The sequence below is a fragment of the Phyllostomus hastatus genome, unplaced genomic scaffold (genome assembly GCF_019186645.2).
Source record: "Phyllostomus hastatus isolate PE091 unplaced genomic scaffold, TTU_PhHast_1.1 phas_contig_38, whole genome shotgun sequence".
Taxonomy (NCBI): domain Eukaryota; kingdom Metazoa; phylum Chordata; class Mammalia; order Chiroptera; family Phyllostomidae; genus Phyllostomus; species Phyllostomus hastatus.
Window position 1 is genome coordinate 12,650,929 of NW_025333869.1, and position 7,352 is coordinate 12,658,280.

At 39.2% G+C, this 7,352-nt stretch overlaps 1 pseudogene; it reads right to left on the minus strand.

The window, feature by feature from the left end:
- Positions 1–3,419: 3,419 nt before the first annotated feature.
- On the minus strand, positions 3,420–4,621 carry LOC123821144 (annotated as a pseudogene).
- Positions 4,622–7,352: the final 2,731 nt, after the last annotated feature.

Genomic DNA, 7,352 nt, shown 5'->3' on the forward strand with positions numbered 1-7,352 from the left:
TACACTCCAAAAATAACAACTATTCTGAGTTTTATCATCACAGTTTATTCTTGTGGGGTTTTTTGCACTTTATATGGATAGAAGCATATAACATACCGCTGTGTCTGGTTTCTTTCACTCAGTGTTTTGTCTGTAAATTATATCCTGATTTCTTATAATTCATGCTATAAGCTGTTCTAAGCATCTATTTTCAGTATTCTTATTTTATAATATATAAACTTAAGCTATAAGTTTTCTCTAAGTGTAGCTTTTCACCCCACAGGATTGATATGCTTTATTTTTATCATTATTTGAGTCAAAATATTTTCTAATTGTGATTTATTTTTTGGCCCACAGTTTATTTAGATATGTTTTTGTTTAATATTCAAGTATTTGGAGATTTTATTTCTAGATGGATTACACTATGGTTGGAGAATATACACTGTATTATTTCAAATATTAGAAATTTTTGGAGGTGGGTTAAGGCAGATCCTATGGACTACTTTGGTAAAACTTCAAAAAATTTAAAATTAAAAAAATAAAAGACAATATATACTGGAGGTTTGGGGTATAGTGAGATATATATACATATACATATATATATCAGATGATTTTTGTTTATTGTATTGTGAAATTTTTCTATAGCTCCATTGATTTAGTATCTTATTAGTTACTCTAGGAGAAATGACAAAATCTCCAACTATGATTTTGGATTTGTTAATATCCTTTTACACATATCATTTCACCTTAGATATGTATTTAAGCTTATGTCATTAATTTTATTAAATGAAGACAAATTTATGTCTTTATAATTTGAATAAAATCTTTAATACTTATTATATGTCTTTCTATATTTTTATTATTTATTTTAGTATGGGACTACTGACAATAAATCCTTTTTTGTGTTTGTCTGAAAAGTGTTTTTACCATAACTTTTGAAAGTACAGAACTCCAGCTTAGCAAATATTTCTTTCAGAGCTTGGTCATGTTTTACCTTATGTTATTTGTGTCAGTCTTATGGTTGCTACTTAAAGTTAATGAGTATTCCTTTCTTCCAGTTTCTTTTACGCTTTTCACTTCGACTTTAGTCATAGCAGTTTTACTATAATGTGTCTAAGTATAACTTTCTTTGTATCTGTGCTGCTTGTAATTTGTAGAACCTCTTGAATTCAGTCTTGAGGTCAGTCATTAGATTTTGTGAAATTCTTAGCCTGTAACACCCCAAGCATTTCTTCTGCCCCCTCCCTTTTTTTATCTTTTTTTCCCTTCTGAGATTTAAATTAAGCATATTTAGACTGTTTGGCATGGATCAATTTTTTTGTTTACACTTTTTTCTTTCTGAATCAATCTACATATTTTCTACTGTATATTTTGGTTTTTAATTTAATTCCTATTGCTCAGTTCTGTTGCAACCAAACCCCTGTTGAAGCCATCTATTAGAATTACTTCAGTTCTAGAATTTCCATTTTACTTTTTATAGAGTCCAGTTCTTCATTGAAATTTTTATTAATTATCATAAATATATGAACTATACTTTCTTAAAAGTGTACCTGTCCGATAACTATAAATCCTGAAGTTACATTGCATATCTAAAGTTTTATTACATTAAATCTGTGTTCCTTTTCTCCTTGGTCTCTTAATTTTTCAATCATATGGTCATTTTTTCTGATACATTTACTTAGTTTTATTGTGTATGTTTTTAAATGAAGAGACTTTGAATGATTTATATACTTCCATATAGAATTTTATTTTCTTTTAACAGACTACCTGGGAAAACTACCTAGATTTAATCAGGAATTAAGACAACTTGTTTATCTCTCAGGCCTTGAGATTATGGAAATCTCTGCTTAGCTTTTTAAAAAATTTTTTATTATTGTTCAATTGGACATGGACAACAGTATGTGAGTTGACTGTGGGAGTGGGGAATGGGATGAGTGGAAGAGGGCAAAGAGGGAAAATTGGGATGATTATAATAGAAAAACAAAAAATCTTAAAATAGAAAACATAATTATTGGGAGTTCTGGCCAAGATGAAGGCGTAGGTAGAGACCCTTTGCTTCCTCGCACAACCAAAAGGAGGATAACAACCAATCTGAAATCAATAAATGACCAAAAGCACCAGAAAATCAAACTGCATGGAACTCCAACAACAAAGGAATTAAAGAAAAAATCAACCAGAGCAACCAGACCAGTAAGGCAGCGGACCCAGCCAGCTGACTCAGAAAAACTGTGGTGATGCCAGCCTTGGGAGCTGGCTGCCAAGCTTGGCGGGTTGTGGAGGGGCTGACTTAAGGGGACTCAGAGGTGGCTGTGGACTATGGCAGTTGCAGCAGTAGGAGAAGATCCCAGTCTCACAGGAGAGTCTCTTGAAAAGGGCGTTAGAGATTAGCAGCCCAGCCGCACTGTTCCCTCTCTGGCCTCTCCCCCACAGGCAGTGCTGCAGTACTTATTGGGCCCTTGTGAGATCCATTATTCATTAATTGTATTTTTTTTTATTTAACTTACCCATTTATTTTTTTGGTAAGTGGGTGATGTCAAATTGCTGTGTATTTAAATTACACTGAATATGTTTAAAAGAGTGAAATAATAGTTTTTATTTTAAAATATCAATTTTACAGGACAGCAGAAAGTGCATACTTTGACAACTTTAACCTCCCATGAAAAATCTTAGATGTCAACTTCAAAGTATGATGGGCTACTTGGTTTTCCAGAAGACTTCTAGGAAGCCTCTCTTTCACAACCCTATTGTCTGGGTGAGGTTGTGGATAGCATCTAGCAGAATCATCTGGGGAGTGTGGCTGCTTTCTAGGGAAGATGAAGATTCCTGAGCTCCACCCGGCCTGAGTCTTTTGAGTTTGGGTTGGGCCCCAAGTCCATCAGTTCTCGACAGGCACCCCAGATGGTTCAACATGTAAACCAACATTTAAGAACCATTGCTTAAAAAAAAACAAAAAAAACAAAAAAAAAACAAAAACCCCCCAACAAGCTAGTATTTTACAGTATTTCAGCCATGACTGAAGAGGGAGACACCTCACCCACACTTTTGGATTGAGGGTCAAACTGAAACAAGTTTGGAGGGTCAAACTGAATCAGAGCTCACCAAGAAGCAGCACCGATGGGGAAGCTAGAACAAGGTGGCAGGAAGCCGGAGGGTGGCAGGGGGGGAGGTGGGCGTGAGACACACAGGGATGGAGGAGCGAGGCTAGGATCCTGCTTGCCCCAGAGGTTGCATTTGGGAGACACAGTGAGGCCTAGACCTTCCCCCTCCGTTGAGTGTGAGAACATCCTTGAACTCCCTTGAGGAGGGAGCAACTGCCACACAAATCAGAGCAGGCGCTAATGGAAAGCAGGCATACCGTGGGGACGCGTGAAGTGTCTGTTCCCTTTGGTCCCATGTTGGCCTCGAGCACAGTCTCAGGGCGCACCTCCTCCGGGCACTCACTAAGCTGAGAGTGGCAGCAGCTGCTCTCTCTTCTTAGGGTCACAGAACTGCAATTTCTGGAGCAGCCGCTTCACCTCCTCTGGTATCGGCTCATACTTCTCACTGTCAACACTGAAGGAGCTCCCGTCTGCCCCCCACCCTGTGCCCTCTGGGAGGAGCAGAGCATAACAGCTGGCTTGGAGACACTTGGTGCCCTCGGTGTGCAGCTTGGGGTCTAGCACCTTTTTACTTCCTGTAGTGATGAAGTCTCCTTTGCTGACGTTGTCCGATTCAGTGCAGAATCCTTTGTCGGATTCAGTTCATAAAGTCTTCTGTGCTGGTCAGGTTGAGCTGGCTGTTCCATCTCATGATGGACAGTTCGATTGTGAACAGCTGCAGGTCTCTTCAGACCCCGGGGCTTGCCTCCTGGGAAAGGGTGTCCTGTGGTCTCGTTGGCGGCGCTGGAAGGTCTTGCTTTAGGTTCTGTGTATGAGAGGGAAGCTTGATGAGTCTGAGGCCACTTCTGCAGAATGCTGAAAAAGTGGTTTTTAAAGGCCCCAGATACCAGTATTTGCTAATTTTGATGCCAGCATCTCGGAAGGATCCCCACCAAAGGCCAGTCATTGCAAACAGGCCATTCTTTTTCACCCTTGATCTGTAAGACATCAAGTGGAATTGTCTCTCCTTTCACAATGGCAAGTGTAGCATCAGTAATATGTTGGATTTTGTTTCCACTTTTGGCAAAGAGGGTCTGACTCAAATTGCTGGTCTGTCCCAGTGGGATGAAGCCGATGGGGATCGTACTGAGGGGAGCCTCATCTGCTTTTCGAAGAACTCCAGTAATAACCTCCTGCAATGTCCCGTCTCCTTCGTCCACAATGATCACGTCAGTGTTCTTCATCAGCTCCAGCAGTTTCTTGACCTGGCCCTCATAATCTGTCTTGATGACATCACATCTACACCAGACAAGTGTAAGATCCAGACAGCGTTTTTTTCAAGTGGAGTCCTTGCTTTGCCTTTGCAAGCTGTGGGGTTGAGGGAGACAGTTGCCTTCTCCACTTGTGCATTGAAAGGAATGAGTTGATTGCCAAACACCTGAGCTTCTTTATAGGCTGCTCTCCTCAGTAGGTTATCACAGTGTTTTCCGTATAGCCAATGGCTTCCTCCATGTCATCAGACAAACTCCAGCTGTGGTTTTCTTCCAAAGATTTTGAAGCATTTTAAAGAATGGTCATTTTCTGTCCTGGGCTGTACTTGAGTTCACCTGGGCAGGTGCACAGGCTGTCTCCTGGACATTCTGTTGCTCTGCGAGGATGCCAGGGCTGGGCCTGGAGGCTAAGAAGTGTAAGGTGGGTGGGGATGCCAGGTATAAGAAAAGTCTCTGAGTGTTCAGAAGGGACTGAGGCATGGCACTGGCCATGGGGTCAGCCACAAAGGAACACTGTTTTACTTGGCAACATTTTCCAGATTGGGGCCAATTATTCATTAATTTTAAATTACTTTGGGGGTGGGTGATGTGGAGGAGAGCAACAGGTGAAAAATTGGGACATCTGCTCAGCTTTTTAACATCTTACATACCTGTTCGGTTTCTCAGCCTCTTAAGAATTTGTAAGTTCCTCAAGAGGAAACTTTATTCAGAATGGTGAGCTTATTTTTTCCTATGATACCCTTCTCTTCAGAATTTTGATCCCACAAATTCACTCATTCCCAGAACTAAAGTTCAAGGTGTGGGTCAAATTAATAACATATGTCAATGTAATATGTCAGTCTAAAGAAAAGTGAATGCCAAATACTTCCATGTAAAGAATTTAGTGTGAGAACTAGTTAACAAAGTCATTGGAAGCATCACAAAACCAAATAGGGGCTGAGAAAGCAATACAGAGATTTGGAACAACAAAAAGGCTGTTTTTACTCCTAGGACAAGAGAACAATATGAGAAGGTGTTTACAGAGGCTAGGAGACTAGTGTCTCAGATAGACACCAGAATCAGACTAATACTAGTACAGATCACATAGCAGACATGGCCAGTACCAAGAAAAGAGGAAGAAATGTGATCTCCCCTCCCCTTTTGCCACTTATTTTCCAATGTCTTTTAGATAAACCTAATGGTAGTTGAAAAAAGAGGTTGAGAAATGTAGTATCAGTCTTCTTTGTGCACACCAGAGGACAGACACTAAATGCACCTAAATGTAAAAGACAAATCACTGGAAAAGTCCCTTTGGAGCCATGTGCAGGGAAACTGATAGAATTCACAAGACTCTCTGGTCCCATTATCTTCACTCACTGATTGAAAATATTCTTCGATTAGATAAAAGAGGAGGTTAAAGAAAGGAATGATTTTGCCAATTCAAAAAATTTTCTAAACAAATATCAAGCAACTCTAGAAGGAAAAAAAATAATTTCAGCAGTAGCCAGTTTAGTGGGTCTTAACCAAGATATTTTAACATAGAATAGAATGGGATAAAATAGAATATATCACAACATATAGGGACTTTGGGAGAAACTATTTGTTCAAAAAGTTTAAAAATTCAGCCATCTAGGTGAGTTATTTAAAGTTGGTTTCATTTCACTGAAGAGGAAGCAGACAACGATAATTTCATTTAAGAGCAGCAAGTCAAGACTTTTTAAAGAGCAGAGAAAGAGGAAAGAAGATTAAATGCTCTTGGAAAAAATCCTAAAGTGGTAAGTAAAATGCAAATTTTAAGTATTCCCCAGCTAGTCAATAAATCCTTACAAATAGGTAGATTGTTCATCAGAATTGAAACAAGCCCTTGAACTTTGATTTTCATTAGTCTGGGTACACGCTGTTTCAAGACTCTAAATTTAGACCTTCACCTCTGTTTTGAAATATCTAACAGAAGAAACAAATTACCTCCTCACAGACTCATCTCCTTTTCCTTCATTTTTTTCAGATGTTTAAAGTGAAGATAACAATGACCCCCTTGCTGGACTTTCAGCAAGTGTTTTTTGGCTGGGATAAGTGTCTCTAGTCAAAAGAAGGGCTTAATTTCTGAAAGGCAATTTCAGTTGTTTTAATTAGGCAGCTCTGTGACAAAGGGGCTAGGTATTTAATCTGAGTGGATCCGGCTGTGTATCTCTTATTAGCTGCTGAGGTGGTTAGGAATGGTTTTAGGGGAACTAGTGACCTGGCAGGTGGGAGGTGGGCATGGAGGGCAGAGTGCTCTGCTTTCACTCAAAATTGTGATCACTTGTATTACAAGAGAGTTTATTTTGATATTTTACTGCTAATGAAAGATTTATCAGTTAGTGTCATTTTGGTTTCAAGAAAGGAAAAAAGTGTCAAATCATCTTCATGAAGAGGCTGTAATTAATCTTCAGTTTTGAAGAGCTCAGAGGGGGGGGCTGCTATCAAACACAGCTTGATTGGAAAGTTTGACAGATCCACCAGGATCTAGTTTCTTCCACTCTGTTTATTCACTTGGATTTGCTCCACACAGAATTTATGCTCAGATGGGCTAGAAAGCCTCCTAGTCACAAAGAGCCTAAAGTCCATTTTGGAGCTCACATTCTTTCTTGGTTTTACTAGTGCAGAAACAAGGACAAAAGTCACTTTCTGGTGACTCCCTGCAAAATCTTTTCAATCTCATTGACTTTTATTGGCCAATGTAATCTTGAGTCAATCACTATAGCCTGGTGACTAGTTTTGACTTGGGTCACATCTTCTGCAGAGGTCTACTATACAAACACATGGTGGTGAATGGAGGTGGGAGAGTCCTTCAGAAGGAAAGTAAGATATTTAAAAAAGGGAAGAAAGATGGAAGGTAGTTAAACACCCACATGACAAAAACAAACATCGTCTTTATATGGTGGGCAGGTCCACTTAGCCATGACATAATGTCTTCCCAGTGTGCAATAGTTTTTTTTTGTTTTTGTTTGTCTTATCAGTTCTTTTTTCTTGTTAATTCTTTGAATGGATTATACAGTTTTGAGAA